At 45.5% G+C, this 17853-nt stretch overlaps 1 pseudogene; it reads left to right on the top strand.

The window, feature by feature from the left end:
* The first annotated feature begins 13046 nt into the window (after nt 1–13046).
* LOC119267841 lies at nt 13047–14566 on the top strand (annotated as a pseudogene).
* The last annotated feature ends 3287 nt before the right edge of the window (nt 14567–17853 follow it).

Below are 17853 nucleotides of genomic sequence, written 5' to 3'. Positions count from 1 at the left end.
AAGCATGCATCACAAGTAAAGTTTCCGAGTCTCCACGATCAATAAGCATAGATGCAACAATTGGAGGCAAGCGACAATGAACAAAATATACCATGTGAGAGGCATGAACATATACGTCATCAACCCAAGAAAGCAAGTAAGAATGGAACATGGGTGATGAGACAAAGCAAGCAATCATGTGAATCAAGGCAAGCAAGCTAGTAGTGCGAAGATGCAACGTACTAGAAGGAATCATGTCAAGTATGTCATGTGTGCAAATAGTGTGTATGAATAATTCACATGACATAGCACAAGCATGAAAGGAGGATGCGAGAAAAATAGGATCAACAGCATGAGGCACATGATAAACATGGTAATAGCAACAAGGATCTCCACCAAGCATGCAAATACACATAGGAGAAGCATAATGGTGAATCAAGGGTATATGCAAGCAAGGGTCACAATTGCATGGCAAAGGCATAGAAGCAAGCATAGCATGCAAAGTGAACACGGTAAAATGATCATGAAGCGACAAGCGGTATATAGCCCATAGCCGTGTGAGAGCCAAGTGAGAGAGATGCGCGTAGTCATTGCGCGAAGAGAGCGGTGGGAAGGATAGTTCACGGGATCCCAAGTCATTTTTGCTCTCAAGAGCTCGTTTCGTCAACTCTTGGGATTGAGAGGTTGACGAGTATACGTGAGTACCTACACAAAACAAAGACAAAGGGAAGATTGTGTGTGCATGGTAGATGTACACATCATCCATCATGATGCGCACGTGCTTGTGTTAGTTAGCACAAAATATCCAATGCTCAAATAAATGAGATGCGTGATATAGAAACATGCCATCCATCATGATAGGTTTGTTGTCATGTATGGCATAATGGAGACTCAAAGGATGTAATGCATCACCCGCAATATCTAGAGCATTGTGAGGAATGGTATGCATATGGTGCACACAAGGGATGTAATCATGCGATACACAATAATTTTCATGTCATGGCATATGAGATGAATTGTGCAAATTTTGCAAAGGAAGCATAGCAATATCATCGCAAGAGAAACAAAAGCCAATGTCCATCATCTCGTCATCCATGCCATAGGTGCAAATGGGATTTATTGTAATGGGGAATGCATAGTCACTATGTTGAGATTGAAATGATGCAATATGGGAGATCTCACTCATAGCATATGATAAGTTCAAAGGATTATCAAACATGATGTGACCAATAGAATTTTCACATGATATCCTATGGAGCATAGCATCACAACTAGGCAAATCAACATGCTCATAATCATATTCATCATAGATTGGTAAGTCATGACGTGAAGAATTTGCACTAGCATGAAGCATGGGAATAGGTGGATCAACATCATGCAAGAAATCATTAGTGAGATAGTCCACTAGTGGGACAAGAGAAGCACCATTACCTATGTTACCTTTGGAGCATCGCTCATGTGTTGTAGGTGAGGTGTCGAAGACCAAGTCGTGGTCATCTTCATCTTGATGGAACCATGTGGGGGGTGCATCTTCTTCCACCATGGCCATCGTTGTCTCCATTGGAGATATGGACTCGTCGAGGATAGGCGTGTCATCATGTAGGAGACCTAGCACCAAAGAAGAAAACACACTCGGAGTAGAGGTTAAGTCGTTAGAAATTATAGTGGCCTCACATGCCATGTCAACTACCTCACTTACTAAGTGTTGTGGCTCACTCACTCCCGGTATGATGCTCTCACTCATATGGTTGGTGGAGTCACTCAAATGGCTCTCAACCTCACATAGGATGTGTGGCATGCTCTCAAGAGTGGGGCTAGTGGTGGTCACACTCATCCTCTCATATGAAATGCACTCAGTGTCATATATGGTGGAGTCACTCATCTCACTCATGGGGTGGTGGCTCTCCTCACATGGCAATTGGGGCATCTCGTCACATGTGGATGTCGGAGAGATGTTGGTGCAAATGTCTCCATGCTCCATCATGTCGTGGTTGTAGCCGTGGATGAAGGCCGAAGATGGCACATCATCACTCTCCTCTAAGACCAAAGATAAGGTCTCATGTGCGGTCTCATAGCTTGACTCGGAGTATGAGTCCAATATGGGCGCCATCTTCATGTTGTTGAAGAGGTTCATGCTCGTCGCCGTGGTCGAAGGGGATGGCCCTAGCTCGACCTTCTTGCTTGGGGGGCTTCCAAAGATGGAAGTGTCGCCCTCGCTCATAGGTGGTTACCTTGTACTTGATGATGTCGATGTAGAAAAACTCACGGGAAGTAGGCGAAGATGTCGTACGTCCAAAGGCGAAGATGCCTTTATAGCACTTCGCAAAGATGCCGAAGTGGTTGGTGTAGCCGTAGCTCCGTCTTGGTGGTGCTTGTCTCGCGGTCTTCTCTTGTGGTCATGAAGTTTGGACTTGGCGTGAATTAGGGCTTGTTGGGACTTGTAGGTAGGCGCTTGGTGAGCATCGTCATGATGATGTTGGCATTGTCGCACTTGAGCTCGTAGTAAATGTCATTCGTCGTCGTCGTGCACATGTTGCTTGGAGGTGAATTTCCCTTCATGGCGAGGTGGATCACGTAGGTGATGGTGGTCGCCATGGAGATGTGGACATGGACGAATTGCGTTTATATCGCTTGGGCACTCCGAAGATGATCGATTTGCTCGTCGCTACCTTGAAGATGACGAAGGGGAAGTAGACTTGATCAAGGCCCGAATCTCCTCCATCCTTGCATCTTGCTCCTCCTTTTGTGCGGAAAGCTTGTTGTCGATGTAGTCCCCTTTCCTCACTTCGGAGTGGCGAATGTTGATGGAGAGGTTCTTGATGCGCTCTCTCAATCTTGACTGTGCGCCTTGCATTTGTCGTTGTAGATCGAAGATGGACGCTTTGGTGATGTAGTTGCTCACGCCGTCGTTGTTGTGGAAGACCGGAGATGAAATGCCTTGCCTATGCATCACTCCAAGAGAAAAGTTTGAGTGGTAGAAAGAGAAGAACGAATACCAAATGTACCTTGACCGAAGTTGAAAATGGATCAATGATCACTCAATGATGTAACAAGGAAATAGCACAATTGGTACCAATTCTTGTCGGTTTCTCACGCCTACACAAATAAGGCTTATGGTGGAGCTTGGTGAGGATAGTGGCACAAAAATTTGATGCAAAATGTTAGCAAGAGTCAATAATGTTGAAAGAGATTCACAAATTCGCAAGTGAAACAAGTAGACCAATAGCAATATGTGGCAGACGGAAACACACACACGGATAGATAAATGGGGTTGTGCAACCAAGGAATGAGCACAAAATGTGGAATCCACGGAAAACGCTCGTGTTGCACAACTCAAGAGAGACGCTAGCACAATTTCTCAATACGCGGATACGGCACTTGTGCACAACCTATAGGAGACAAAAATGGATAAACTTTCTATCCCAAGTATGCTATATATGTATGATGTTCCGGTGCTATGATCCAAGATGATTGGATAAGTAAATCTTATATGCAATGGAGTATGATGCTATGGCACTTTCTTACAAGCTTCGTTGCTCTTTCTCTTTTGCTTAAAAGCTTATTCTTCTTTTTTTGTATGGCCACTTTTGCACAATGCACAAACCAAGATAGCGATTGGGTATATGCGGGAGCAAACTTGAGGCACAAGAGATGATATGATGATACCAATATGATATGGTATGTATGCAATGGATGGTGTAGATCACTAATGTGCACAAGTAACATTGTAGGCAATACTCAAATGGCTAGTCTCGATGGGCAAGTGACGCGAAATGGGTTAGGGGTTAACAATGCAATGGCAAGGGAATATACAATGGAGGGATACCACGATACCAAGATGATATGGAGGTTACCGTCCGTGGCGATGATGAGTGGCGGTGATCTTGGTGGAGACACCAAGATGATGGATACTCATCCCTAAGTAGCTGAAACACCTTAGGAAACGGAAAAACCGCAAACTCAAAATCTCGAATGTCAAATGGTGGTATCGGGATGCGGTGGTGGTTGCGGAAGATCAATGGGATTGCAGGAATGCAGTGATGGGTTTTGCGAGTAGGCAATGTGGAAATGGAGGGTAAGGTGGTGTAGTATACACGGTGTCGGAGTTGGAAGCGCGGTCCCTAAGTAGCCGAAACACCTTAGGAGACACAGCTCACAACACAAACAAAATTGGGTTAAGTTGCGGTGGCGGAAGTGTATTGTGGGTAAGCCTATGCGGAAGTTATGGTGGTGTTGGTGGTTGATGAAGAAGCAACCGTCTCTAAGTATCCTGAACACCTTAGGAGACTCAAATCACAACTCAAACAACCACTAATGCTAAGGGGAACAAAATTGGTTAGGTTGCGGAAGTCGGTGGTGGTTATGCGGAGGTTGTGGTGGAAGCCCTAGGCAAAGATGCCAAAGTTCCAAAAAATTGTTGGAGTCAAATGGTGATGGTAGTATTTTTGTGGGAAGGGGGATGTCAAGAGATTTTCAAAGAGCTAAAGAACGCGAAAATCGGACTTCGGATGAATTAGTTATGGACAAAACGGTGAAACGGGGGTGGCTGAGATGTTAGGGGCCGGACATCCGGGCTCGGGGCCAGAAATCCGGGACCTAATGTCCAGAACCACGCGCGAATTGCGCTCCAGGAGACGGATGTCCGTCTTGGGGCCCAGATGTCCGGCCCGATGGCCAGATGTCCGGTCTGAGGCTCGGATGTCCGGCCCGACGATTCCAGATCTCGTTTGGGGCGGAAATTTTCGAATTAGGGGCGGAAATTAATGATTTTAGGGGCAAAATTGGAGAGATTTCGTGGATGGAAAGTGGGGAAACTTGGGGATATGCTATTTCCACTTGAAACCAAGCAAATCCATGGATCAAATCCAACAAAACTTCGTCAAACCAACAAATCACAAAAAAATTTGGGGGATATTTTTGGTGGGGATTTTCGAAATTGGGGAAGAGCACAACAAAATTAGGCTAGAAAACAAAGAGGGGAGGCTCTGAAATCGTGATCAACATGGCTCATGATACCAAGATGATGTAGGGTAGAACCCTAATCGCCCGATCTTTCACGAAAGGAGCTGATCCCGCGAAGAACACGAGGAGCACGAGGGGGAAAACGAGGGAAATCACGATGGGAAACATGAGAGAATCACTCAACCAACAAGAAATAGTCAAACATGTGCTAGATCCTCGAGTACATAAGAGAAGATACACGATCCACAATCAACTAAGGACGATACAAGTAGCACGATCTTCTCCGTGAGGAGGTCTTGAGGGCACCGCCTGAGAGGGGATCTTGATGTCTTCTCCGCAAGGAGGTCTTGAATCCAAAGGGATCTTCTCCGAAGAGGCCGCGGTCTCTCACGAGGAGTAGATCCGATGTGTATAAGCAATGATCTATCTCTCAAATGAGCTAAAAAATGCTTACCTTAACTAGAAGGAGGTGGAGGAGTATATATAGGCCTTAGCCACGAAGGGGTAAGTGGGAGAGGATACATGGGCCCTTGGCCCGTTCTCTACGCACAGGAAGGGGCCGGATGTCCGGGCTGGGGACCGGATGTCCGGGCTGGGGACCGGATGTCCAGGGCTTCGGGATGGGCCGGATGTCCGGGGCAAGGGGCCGGATGTCCGGGCTGGCCTGGGTCTTCCAGATGCATTTGGTGATGGAGGGGCCGGATTTCCGGGCGATGGGGTTCGTATGTCCGGGGCTTCGGGAGGAGCCAGATGTCCGGGGTGATGGCCAGATGTCCGGGCTGCGCTGGGCCTTTGCGGTGCTCTCTGGATGGCCGATGCCGGATTTCCGAGGGTCAGGCCGGATGTCCGGGCTAGGCTAGATGTTCGGGCTATGGCCGGATGTCCAGCCGCTGTAGTAGTTGGCCCTTCTTCCTTCTCCTTCCTTCACTTCCGTGCACGTTTTGCCTTGGTCCTTGGGCTCTCCATGGTCTCCTTCGGTGTACCTGGGTATGCACAAGGTCCGCGCTTGAAGTAGCATCCATGTCTTACATGCGGAAACTGAAAGTTCGGAGAGGAGCGAGTTCACCTTGTGTCCAATGGTGTATAGTCAAGGTCTCATCTTATGTATCCTTGGGGCTTGGAGGGTAGTCGGAGTGTACATGGGGATGAACGTGGGATGCTCCGCATCACTCAAGCTTTCTCGTACATGGCCGTTGTCGATGAGTTGTTGTACTTGCCGTGGATCTCCTTAGTTTCCTCGGGGTTGACGCAGTAGAGAGCCTTGTTAGGAAGGGGTGCTCCGGGGATGAGGTCGATATGGTGTTCGATGCCTCATAGAGGAGGTAGACCCGGAGGTAGCTCATCGAGGAATACATCTTGGAATTCCTGCAATAGAGAAGATAACGCTAAAGGTAGATTGTGAGAGGTGTTAGCTTTTGGTGCCTCGCCCTTGGACAAAAGGACATAGTACATGACACTTGATGGGTTCTCACACACTTCTCTTGTCTCACTTTTGGTGGCAAATAGGACTAGATTTTTCTTGTCGCTCATCGTGGAGGCACTCAATTTGGGCTTGTGGCGCTCACTCTCTTTTTGGAGGTTCTCTCTCTCACACACTTTTTTGTCCACGATGGGTGGCTTGCTTGTCGGCGATCACTTGGCTTGGGGACATTGGTCGTAACACATATTCCTTTCCTTTCATCTTGAAGCTATAGTGATTCGTTCGCCCGTTGTGGATGACACCTTGGTCAAATTTCCATGGTCATCCAACAAGTAGGTGGCAAACGGACATCGGAACAACATCGCACTCCAAAATGTTTTCGTAAGCTCCGATCTTGAAGGAAACTTGTACCATATGCTCGACTTGGATAGTGCCGGAGTCGCTTAGACATTGAACTTTGTAGGGATGTGGGTGCTTCATCTTGACCAATTGGAGTTTGGAGGAAAGTTCTTCACTTGCCAAGTTATGAAAACTCCCTCCATCGATGATGACCTTGACGGACCTTCCATTGATGTTGGCCCTGGTATGGAAGATATGGCATCTTTGGTCTTCTTATTGTTGATGTTGAAGTGTCAAGACCTTGGAGACAACAAGAGCGGGGCTCAAATCTTCGTCACAAAATACTTGATCATCTTCATCCTCATTCACTTGCTGGTGCATGGCCACTTGCTCAAGTGCTTCCAATTCTCCTTCACTCATGGAGTCGTATGTACCATCATCGTTGAAGATCATGGTGTGTTTGTTGCTACACTCGAAGGACTTGCGGCCTCGACCGTCGCACGTGAAGCATTTGAAGGAACTTGTCTTGATGGTCTCATCGGTTGGGGTAGATGATGATGAAGCTCTCGGCTTGAAGTTGTTTGTAGTAGGAGGACGACTTGAGGTTGTCAAAGTTTTATTGTAACTTGACTTGTCACCGTTGCTTGTGGATGGCTTGGTTGAGGTAGAGGGTGTTGGAGTCGTTGAAGCTTGGGTGTTCGAGAAACCATAGGACTTGGATGAGAACTTGGCATATTTGAAGTCATCTTGCACTTGACGTTTTGCCTTGGTAGCTTGGTGCACTAGCTCGACGAGGTTCGAGTATGGTTGGAAGTCGGCGATCTTCTTGATAGGATGATTGAGTCCATTCAAGAAACGTGCCATAGTTTTCTCATCATCTTCTGTGACATTGGCTCGTATCATGGCAATCTCCATTTCCTTGTAGTACTCTTCAACGCTCTTGGTTACTTGTTTGAGAATTTGGAGTTTCTTGAAGAGGTCGCGGTTGTAGTAGGTTGGCACGAAACGTGCTCTCATGACATCCTTCATTTGCGCCCAAGTTATGATGGGTGGTTCTCCTCTTGCCTCACAGCGCTCGATGGTTTGTTCCCACCAAATGAGGACGTAGTATTGGAACTCAAGGGATGCCATCGCGATCTTTTTCTCTTCCTCATAGTGTGCGAGCGGAAGATTTTGTCAACCTTCAATGCCCATGAATGGTACTCTTCGGGATCATTGCTTCCGGTGAACTTGGGCATGGTGAACTTTAGCTTGCCGTAGCGTTGCTCCTCTGTGTTGGGGTCGGGGATGATGATGTCCTTGACGAGGAGGATTGTCTCCCTCAACTTGCTCTTGTCTTGGAGGATTTTCGTTGTCTTCTTGCTCTAGGTGAACTTGAGGTTCTTGTCGAGCATGCGGAGGAGCTTGAGGAACTTGATGATGCATGCGAGCTTGATATATTCGTTCTTGAACTTCCTCGTGAAGCGCTTCTTGGTGCTCACGAGTTTGCCAGTTGCGTGTGGTGATGGCTTGACTTGAATCTAGAAGGGCACATTGCGCCTCAAGTGCTTGAGTTTCTCGTCGTTGTTGTTCTTGACGTTGTGCCGCGGCATCTTGTGCATCTTGGTGTTGTCACGCTCGCTCTTCCTCGTCTTGTTGGCGTAGGCGTTGCCATTCTTGTGCTAGCACAAAAGTAGCTTGGTTTTGACGATGTCGATGCTCTTGCGCTCGAAGTTGCTCTTGAGCATCGTTTCCATGTAGAGGATTGCAGTTTGCTTGACGGTCTTGGCGCGCGGCTCGTCGATGAGTGTTCGATGTTGGGGTACTTGAACCGGAGATAGTGTCATCGGAGTGTCAACTCGAGCGGCTCCGTCTTGAGTAGGACGAAGTGGTAGAAGAGCGGTTGACCAACAAAGCATGAATCTCGTCCATTCTTGCATCATTATCTTGTTTGTGTTCGTCGAGATTGTTGTTGAAGTAGTCTCTTGTACGTTGCTCGGAGATTCGGAAGTCGGGTGGCTAGGTTGCCGATGCGTTCTCTCATTGCTTGTTGCTCTTGATGCAAAGCTCGTTGTGCACCAAAGAGGTGGCTCTTTGTGACGTAGGACGACACGTCGTCGTCTTGCTCGATAAAGAGTGGGTTGGTAGAAGTACTTGGCCTATCCATCATTCCAAGAAAATATGTGCATGGGAGAAAGAGAAGAACTTATACCAAATGTACCTTGACCGATGCTGAAGATGGATCAACGATCACTCAAATGTGGAACAAGGTAATAGCACAATTGGTACCAATTCTTGTCGGTTTCTCACACCTACACAAGTAAAAGCTTGTAGTGGAGCTCGGTTAGGATGGTGGCACAAAATTTTATGTAATTGTTAGTGAGCCTCAATAATGTTGGAAAAGATTTGCAAATTGCAAATGCAACAAGTAGACCAATAGCAAGATATGGTACACAGAAACGCACACACGGAAAGATAAAATGGGGTCGTGCAACCAAGGAATGAGCCAAAATGTGGAATCCATGGAAAATGCTCTTGTTGCACAACACTAGAGAGATGCTAGCACGATTGCACAATAGACGGATACAAAGACTTGTGCACAACCTACTAAGCAAAAATGCAACGACTTCTATCCCAAGTATGCTCTATGTATGGTATTTCGATGATATGATCCAAGATGATCGAGTATGACATTCTTAATGTAATATGATGCTATGATTCATGCTTAAAAGCTCTTTGGTTATCTTTCCTTTTTGCTTAAAGTATTGTTTGGCTCTTTCTCTTTTGACCTCTTTCTCATGCAAAACTTCACGAACCAAGATAGCAATTGTGTATGCAATGAAAACTTTGTGACACAAAAGATGATACCAAGATATGCGCCACGATGATATGGTATGTATGATATAGGAAGTATGATCACTAATGTGCAGAAGTAACGTTGCCGGCAATACTCAAAGGATAGTCTCGATGGGTAAGATACACAAAATTGGGCTATGGTGGTTATCAATGTAATGGCAAGTAGACAAAGATGTCGTCGAGATTACTGTCCTTGCTTACGGTTGGGGGTATCAAAATTGTTGAGCGGTTGTTGTCGATGACGAGTCCGTGGCGAAGATGAGCGGCGGTGATGTTGATGTTGGATCATCCCTAAGTAGCCGAAACATGTTAGGAAACAAAAAACGCAACTCAAATTCTCAAAGCAAAATGTGTCAAAATTGTGTCGAAGTGCGAAAAGAGTAAGCAATGGTGGGGCGGGAAATGAGTTGTGGTTTTGGAGTGCGTATGTGGAAGTGGGAAAGGGACCAGAGTGCGTATGCAGAGGTGGAGGTGGAGAGGTGGTGGTGGCCGAACTGAACTTTTTCAGTTTTGTCAGGAAACGTCGGACGACCGGTAGCTGGCAGACGTCCGGTGCCTGGGCGATTTCGGGCACGGGATGAACAGCTAGGGTTCGAGGTGGAGGTGGCAAAATTGGTCAAATCTGAGCGATTTTGTGGATGGAAATGGTGGAGATGATGGGGGAAAGCTAGATCCACTCGTGGCAAAGCAAATCCATGGATCAAATCTAATAGAACTTCATCACACCAACAAATCACAAAAAAATTGAGGCTATTTTGGTGGGGATTTTCGAAATTGGGGAAGAACACAACAAAATCAAGCTAGAAAACAAAGGGTAGGGGCTCCAAATCCATGATCAACCTGGCTCATGATACCAAGATGATGTAGGGTAGAACCCTAGCGGCCCGACCTTTCACGATTGGAGGGGATCCTACGAAGAACACAAGGAACATGACGGGAAACACGGGAGAAATCACTCAACCAACAAGATTCGGGCACACATATGCTAGACCCTCGAAACACAAAAGAGATACACGAGCCACGATCAACAAGGGACGATACAAGTAGCATGTTCTTCTCGGTGAGGAGGTCTTGAAGTCTACCGGTTAGGGGTCTTGAGTCCAAGATGGATCTTCTCCGAAGAGGCGACGGTCTCTCTCGGTGGAGTAGATCCGGATGGATGAGCGAGGCTCTATCTCACATATGAGCTATCACAACGCTAACCCTAACTAGGAGGAGGAGGAGGAGGTCTATTTATAGTCTTAGTGCAAATGGGGGCGACTTGAAGGGGTACATGGGCCTCGGGCCCAAAACTATGCGCAGACAGGTCTCGCGGGCGTCCGGACGTCCGGAAGTCGCCAGACTTCCGTCATTTCGGCTCGGTTGAAGTGGCACCGGATTTCTGGAGACGGCCGGTCGTCTGGTCATCGGTCGTCCGGTCGCTTCAGACTTCTGCTGAGTTCATTCTGTTGGGGACCTGCCGGATTTCCGATGGAGCCCGGACGTCCGGCCGCTGTAGCGTTCACTGGCCTGGCTTCTTCTGGCTGGCATGGCCTTCACGGACCGGACGTCCGGTCTGGAGCGGTCATCCGGTGGCTGTGGCTCCTCTTGCGGCTCTTCTTCTTGTCCCTCATACTTGGTGTCCTCACTGTCTTGCCCGTTGGATGTAGCTGCTCCGTGGCCTTCCTCCAAGTACCTGACCACACATAGTGTTTCCGTTTGAGGTAGTAGCCATGTCTCATATGTAGAAAGTGGTAGTTTGGAGAGGAGCGAGTTCACCTTATCTTCGATAGCCTTTGCTCGAGTTCTTGTCATTGGTCTAAGTGGTGTTGTGGGAGATGTCGATACGTCCATGGGGATGACCGTGGGATGCTCTGCATCACTATCCCTAAAAGCACCTCTACGAGGCTGAGCCTGCATAGCATTTTGAGATTTTACGAAGTCATCGCAAACGCCTTGCAATCAACGGGAACATCTCCTCCCACTAAACTAGCATCGCCGAAAGCCTGAAATAAATCCAAGAATAATGCGAGTACCAACGTCAAGTCTAAGACTTGAACTTTGGTGGATTGGGGATACCATTGTCTTCCTAATAAGTCTACTAACCATCCAACCAAAAGTTGGTTCGCGCCTTCAGCGTCAGTTACAGATTACTTCACAAACCGGCACACACCTCCTTCCTACCTGGACTTGGCCCATGTTTTTCCTCGTTTGCTCTGCGCTACATTCGTGGGCCGCTGGTGCAGCTCGGTTTTGGGAAGCTTCTTGTAGCTTCTCAGTTCGGTTTTCTTTCTGTTTTTTCATTTCGCTTTTCTATCATTTTTTCTTTCTAATTTTCCTTTTTTATCTTTTTATTTTTATTTTTTGTCAACATTTCAAAATGCGCGACTTTATTTTCCAAATGTATGAACTTTTACAAATATGAAAATTCTCAAATTTATGAAATTTTGCCACATCAGCGGACGGTTTTTAAAATTTTATGATTTTTTTTCAAATTTGTTAACTTTTTTCTGAACTTGTGAACTTTTTTAAAATGTGTATTTCTTTCCAACGAATTCATGATCATTTTTTTGAACTCGTGATTTTTTTACTTCGCGAACTTTTTTCAAATTCATGAACATGTTTTCAAATCTATGAATTTTTCAAGTTTACTTGTTTTTTTCTAAATTCATGAACTTTTGAAATATGCTAACTTTTTTTGTGAAATCTATGGACTCTTTCAAACGTGTGATTTTTTTTGCAAAAGTGAACGGTCAACGTTAGGTCGACGGGTTAGGTGAAAGATCATCTCATCTCATCAATGGTCGACTTATTTTGAGCCAACAAAGATAGGTTCTTTATTGATGTATTACAATGTTTACATGAATGATGGTTGGGTCACGAGGAGTGTCCAACCACAAATGCGAGGAAGAGAAGTATTATACCTAGCTATGTTATGAGCTTCAAAATTAGAACCTCAAGATTCAAATAAGAAATTACAAGATGTAAAAACACTAGAAGTTTCTAGAGCCAATGTCAAGCCTTCCCTAACTGCAAAAGTTTCCAATGTAGACGTATCAACCAATCCATGCACCACTAGGACTGAAGATCCTATATATGCTCCATTTTTATCGCGTCACATTGCTGCAACTCTGTACATGGCACTTCCTCCGTTCCTAAATATTTGTCTTTTTAGATATTTCAAAGTAACTACCAAATACGGATGTATATAGCCATATTTTAAAATGTAGATTCACTTATTTTGCTCCGTATATAGCAACTTATTAAAATATCTAGAAAGACAAATAGTATTTAGAAACGAAGGGAGTATGTTATACTGATGTATTGTTGTATTCATGTTGTATTTATGACGAGTTGTAAACCTTTATTCGATTTTCTCATCTATCCAGCGAACAAAGATTGCTGCATCTACTCTCTCCGTTCGAAAATACTTGTCTTAAAAATGGTTGATGGTCAACTGGATCCTGTTTTTTTCTTTATGAAAAAACGAGCGAACGGGTCAAGATAATTGAGCCCGCGAGCGGCAAACCCCCCCTCCGGATAAGACTGAGTTGGTCGGTTCGGCAGCGGTCGCGAGGGAACCCCCGTCCAACCGCCGTATCTATGGCCGCCAACGGCCAGCCGCCGGTGCCGGTGGTGGTCGCCAACGTCGACCACCGCCCGGCGCCCCTACTCGGCCTCTTCTTCAACTCACCGATTCCACTTGTCCCTCACAATGGCTTCCCCTGCATCCCCGCCTTCGCCCCCGCCCACCGAAACAATCCGGAGCTCGTGGCCGCCATCTTGAGCGGCGACTTCTTCCTCACCACCCTCCAGGCGCGCGACCACCCAGAAGCTTCCTGGTTCGTCTTAGACGCCCGTGGCGGCTACCTTCTCCTCAAAGGGGGCGGGCTATTGCTCGCGCTGCTAAACCCCTTGGCACGGCGGTGCGAACGGATCTTTGATCTGAGTCACACCCACATCTTCGACGACGACGACGACCGCCAAGGAGATGGTAAAATCCTTCACGCCGGCGTGATCTGCGATGACGAAAACCCCGCGAGCTTTGGCATCTTCTGTCTTGCTTCCCATGGAGAGTTCAGGTTGCGGGCTGCGGTCTTCTCCTCATCCTTGGGAATGGGCGATTGGTTCCTCTCCCCATGGTTGGATGTCCCGCACCACGAGCCGGAAGATGAACTTTTGCTTGAGAGCGGCATGCGAGTGGGTAATTTCATCTACTGGCCTCACCAGGATCGTGCGTATGTGGATCGTGCGTATGTGGTCGTCTTGGATCCCGACCCAAACAACCCGCGATTGTTTGTTGAGATGATCCCACCTCTCCTGAATCTGGAAGGTTTTCCCAGCTCGATCCTTGGCCAAATTAACGGCGATAACATGTGCATTGCTTATTCAAATGGATTCAACATCGGTTTCATGCTGCGTCAAGAAGATGGCCTTGATGCTGGGGCATGGGCTAACATCAGGGTATTCAACCTGGCTGATCCAGTTAATGCTAAGATTGCGCAATCACCCAGAATACGCTGAAAATTGCGGCAATGCGGTGTAGCATCCTGTACTTGACAACATCAGAGATGTTCGCGCCCCAGGCCGTTTCTTGGTTCGCTTGTCTGTGCTTGGAAAGTGGCAGGCTGGAGTGGTTGTTTCGGAGGACGTATGATGGTTTCTTCCAGCCATACCACCATTCGTGGTGGAGCACTTCTCTGTTATCAGAGAGTGAAAATGTTGATCCCTTCATATGAGGAATGATGACAACCAGGGAAGGATAATCTGTGAAAAGCATTGCCTTGTTCTCCTACTAAATCAAAACACCCAGCTACCATCCAGAACTGATCTCTTCTTTGGACCTGCATCACGCTGAAGGTCCTGACGAAGTTCCTTGATATTCAGGATTCAGTGACAAGTCAATCCTGTAATTTGATCGTTTATGGTAATTGTTGTTGTCTTCTGTTATCAAACTTACCATTTACATTGTGGGCGAATTACTTCATCTGTTCCTTGACATTCAGTATTCAGTGATAACTCAATCATATGTATTTTGATCGTTTATCGTAATTGGGTTGTCTTCTGGTACCAAACTTCCCATTTACATTGTGGGTGAATTACTTATCTGTTCCTTGGGTTCGCTACTGTCTCTTCTCGGTATTGGGGCAAGGCATCCGAACCTTGGAGCCTCTTTTTTTTCTGTCTGTAAGATTAGTGTTCTTGACCGGCTGTAGCTTGTTTACCCATTTTGCTAAAAAAATATCCGTCTTATTTTGGCTCATTAATTAGCAGTGCCTACCATCTCTATGATATGATGTCCTCAGAATGATGGCATGTTCTATATGAATATTTTGCATGAGTAATTTATTTTTGGAATGCTTTACTTAAGGAATTTATTTCTCATATATTTACAGTGTTTCTTGCACTGTATTAATTAATAGGTTGGCTAGTTATCTTGTTCTCTTTGTAAATTTACACATCTCTTCAGGAATTTGTGTCAAAAGCTGAAACAGGCAAACAAGGGTGCATGGATAAGTGACACGTATCACATGATATACTAGCTTATAATTTTGGATGAATATAACCTAGGGCTCATATATGAGTATTTTATCTTTCACAATATTTTCAATAGATAAATTCCTGAAGAGATATGCTCAATTGCTGATTAGTAAATCTGACTTTTCCTTTTCTGTATACATGCCCAGCAAATACACAGTAGTATTAGAAAAGATTGTTCTCCTACACCAACCAGCATTGTGGTGGAATCCCGTGGAGTTTACTGAACTATGATCATGGTCTATATTTTATCAAAAAAAAAGAGCATGGTCTATATGAACTATGTGATGGGAAATACGCTCAAGGCATCAAACTGACACCCTGGACACTTATGATTTGTGTAACTGCCATTGTTGGTCTTTGTAGGCATCCTTTTAAAAGATCTATTCAGTAATATCATAATTCAACGTGATGTCATGAGAAGTTATGAGAACTGACTACTTGGTAGTATTGTCTCTACCTCGCCTTAATACGAGATTTCTTCTGATTCATTCAATTGCAAAATTTTCAAGAGGCTTGAATTTTTGCCCCCTTACTGTTTATCTCTTCCTGGTGTCTGCTTTTAATACTTGTGAATTTGACGTGCGTGATCTTGTCAGGCTGTCCCGAGCCAAGTCTAGCCTCTGATATAGGTGAATATCATTCTTTTGTTCAAATAGAAATCTGTAGGTTTAATTAACTTGTCTCGTATTCCTTTCCTGTTGGAATCAACTTGTATTGTTTAGTAGCAACATGACTAATCCATTTCGATAATACCCAGAGTATGTATGGAATTTGTGTGGTCATATTGACCTTCTGTTTGCTATTGATTGGAAATTCGATCTACGTGTATAGTCGCAGGCCTAGGCGCCTCGTTCATTTCATGGAGTTATAATACAGGAATGACCAATGTTAGTTGGACATGAACATTTCTCTGTGTTCAGATTGACATGATCATAGTGTTTTTTGTTGGTTCAAGTCTTCAAGCTATTATATCTCACGAATGTTAGCATGGACTACCCTAAAAAAAGAATGTTGGTATGGACAGTAGTGCCCAGCAAAAATGAGTTAGGCCTCCAAACTCTTCTTAACCTTTCTTTAGGAGCTCTACCACCATATGCACATTGTCTCGCCATTGAAAAATAATGGCGACAGAATGCACTATCGTGTACGAAATAACCGAGTATTAGTTGCTGCCGCTGTTAGACATATCTCGTACTCTGTAAGTAAGATCTGCTGCCACTGTGCATTGTCAATTTTGTGTGTGGTTACTTGTTGATGTCGAATACTTTTTTTTAGATGTCGAACACTCTACCACACTATCTGTGCTTTGTGAGGCACCTAGTCATCTGACGATGGCAGTGAAGACGGTGCAAGATACTGCTGTCCTCATGTTCGTACAATAGACCCCATGCGTTGCTACAGAAATTTATAGCAACAAAATTACCAAAAAATAAATTGAAATATATGAGAATAATACCGCATCATATTTTTTGTCATATATATGGTAGCAAACCTAGAGGTAAATAGAGGGTAGATGTATTGTTATATTGCCTTGCAATATTCTAGTTCAATTGTTTGTTGCTATAAATTGATGATGTAGAGGGCTTGCATGCTAAATGATGTAGAGGGCTTGCATGTGGTGAAAAGTGGAAGATTTCATGCGTTCGAGATGCGGATGACTTGTCTGTGCATTTAAATGGGATTGCTTACTTAGAAAACATGAGATGATACCTTGAGTGTTACTGCTAGAATTAGTTGCAGTTATTTCAACGAAATTTAATTGTATAAAACATTGTTTGAGAATTGAAATTAGAATAAAATACTTAATTATTGTATACACCTGGAGAATATTTGTCTTTCTCATGCATGGCATGGCATAGCATAGTGAGTTGGCACTATTGCATGTCGAGATAAGGTTGGCTCTTTTCCTATTCGTGGTAACATTGTTAGTTGGCATAGTTGCATGTCAAGAGAAATAGAACTAGTGGGGTTCAACTATTTAGATATATAGGATTTCAGATGAGAATATGAGAAAATCCCGAACCTTAACCGCCTCCCGGGTCGCACTCAGGCGACTTCGGAGGCACCGCCACCACCACCCAAAATTCCTCGCCACTGTCGTTGATGGGGTCACATACTAGTGGCACGGTCAAGGACCTGACATCTAAGGCCCATCTAGGGTCCCACACCATCATTGGAAGGTCCCTGGACCACAGGCGCATCCGGATGTGCTACATTGAAAATTCACTCGGATACACCGTAGATGTCTTCCATCCAGTCAGTCTAACCATCATCAGTCAGATAGAGGAGGCGTAGGGGTGATGTGGGAGCTGCAACAGTCGAGTAGCTTAATGTCGGACTTCAAGTGTAGTTATAGCTGCCGTTACCAGTAACCGCTGTAGTTATACTCATTTAACCCCTTGTAACGTGGCAGTTGTGAGGCCGAGGCGCATTCTATATAAGCCTCTCTCTAGCTCCAGGGCAAGGGTTCAACATCCACTGTAATCTTATACCCCAAGAGAAAACACAATCCTCCGGGCACGAGACGTAGGGTTGTTACCTCTCCAAGAGGGGCCCGAACTCATAAAATCCGAGTTATATACTTGCACCGTAGCTAGGCTCTGCCCTTAGTTCGTGCCCCTAGTACTCATTGTCAGATTTGTTGCCTCGACAGTCGTCCTTGCCAGAGGAGGCTGTCGGGTGGCAAGGCGTCCCTGTCGGCCTCCCCCTTCCCCAACCTCTCCCGCGTCCTTTGCCTGCCCCTCATTCATCTCCTCTCGTAGCATACCAAGGATAACCGTCGTTCGACTCCACCTGGA

Source organism: Triticum dicoccoides, chromosome 3A (genome assembly GCF_002162155.2).
Source record: "Triticum dicoccoides isolate Atlit2015 ecotype Zavitan chromosome 3A, WEW_v2.0, whole genome shotgun sequence".
NCBI classification, from domain to species: domain Eukaryota; kingdom Viridiplantae; phylum Streptophyta; class Magnoliopsida; order Poales; family Poaceae; genus Triticum; species Triticum dicoccoides.
The sequence above is the reverse complement of the archived record's forward strand: the minus strand, read 5'-3'. Positions and strand labels throughout refer to the sequence as shown.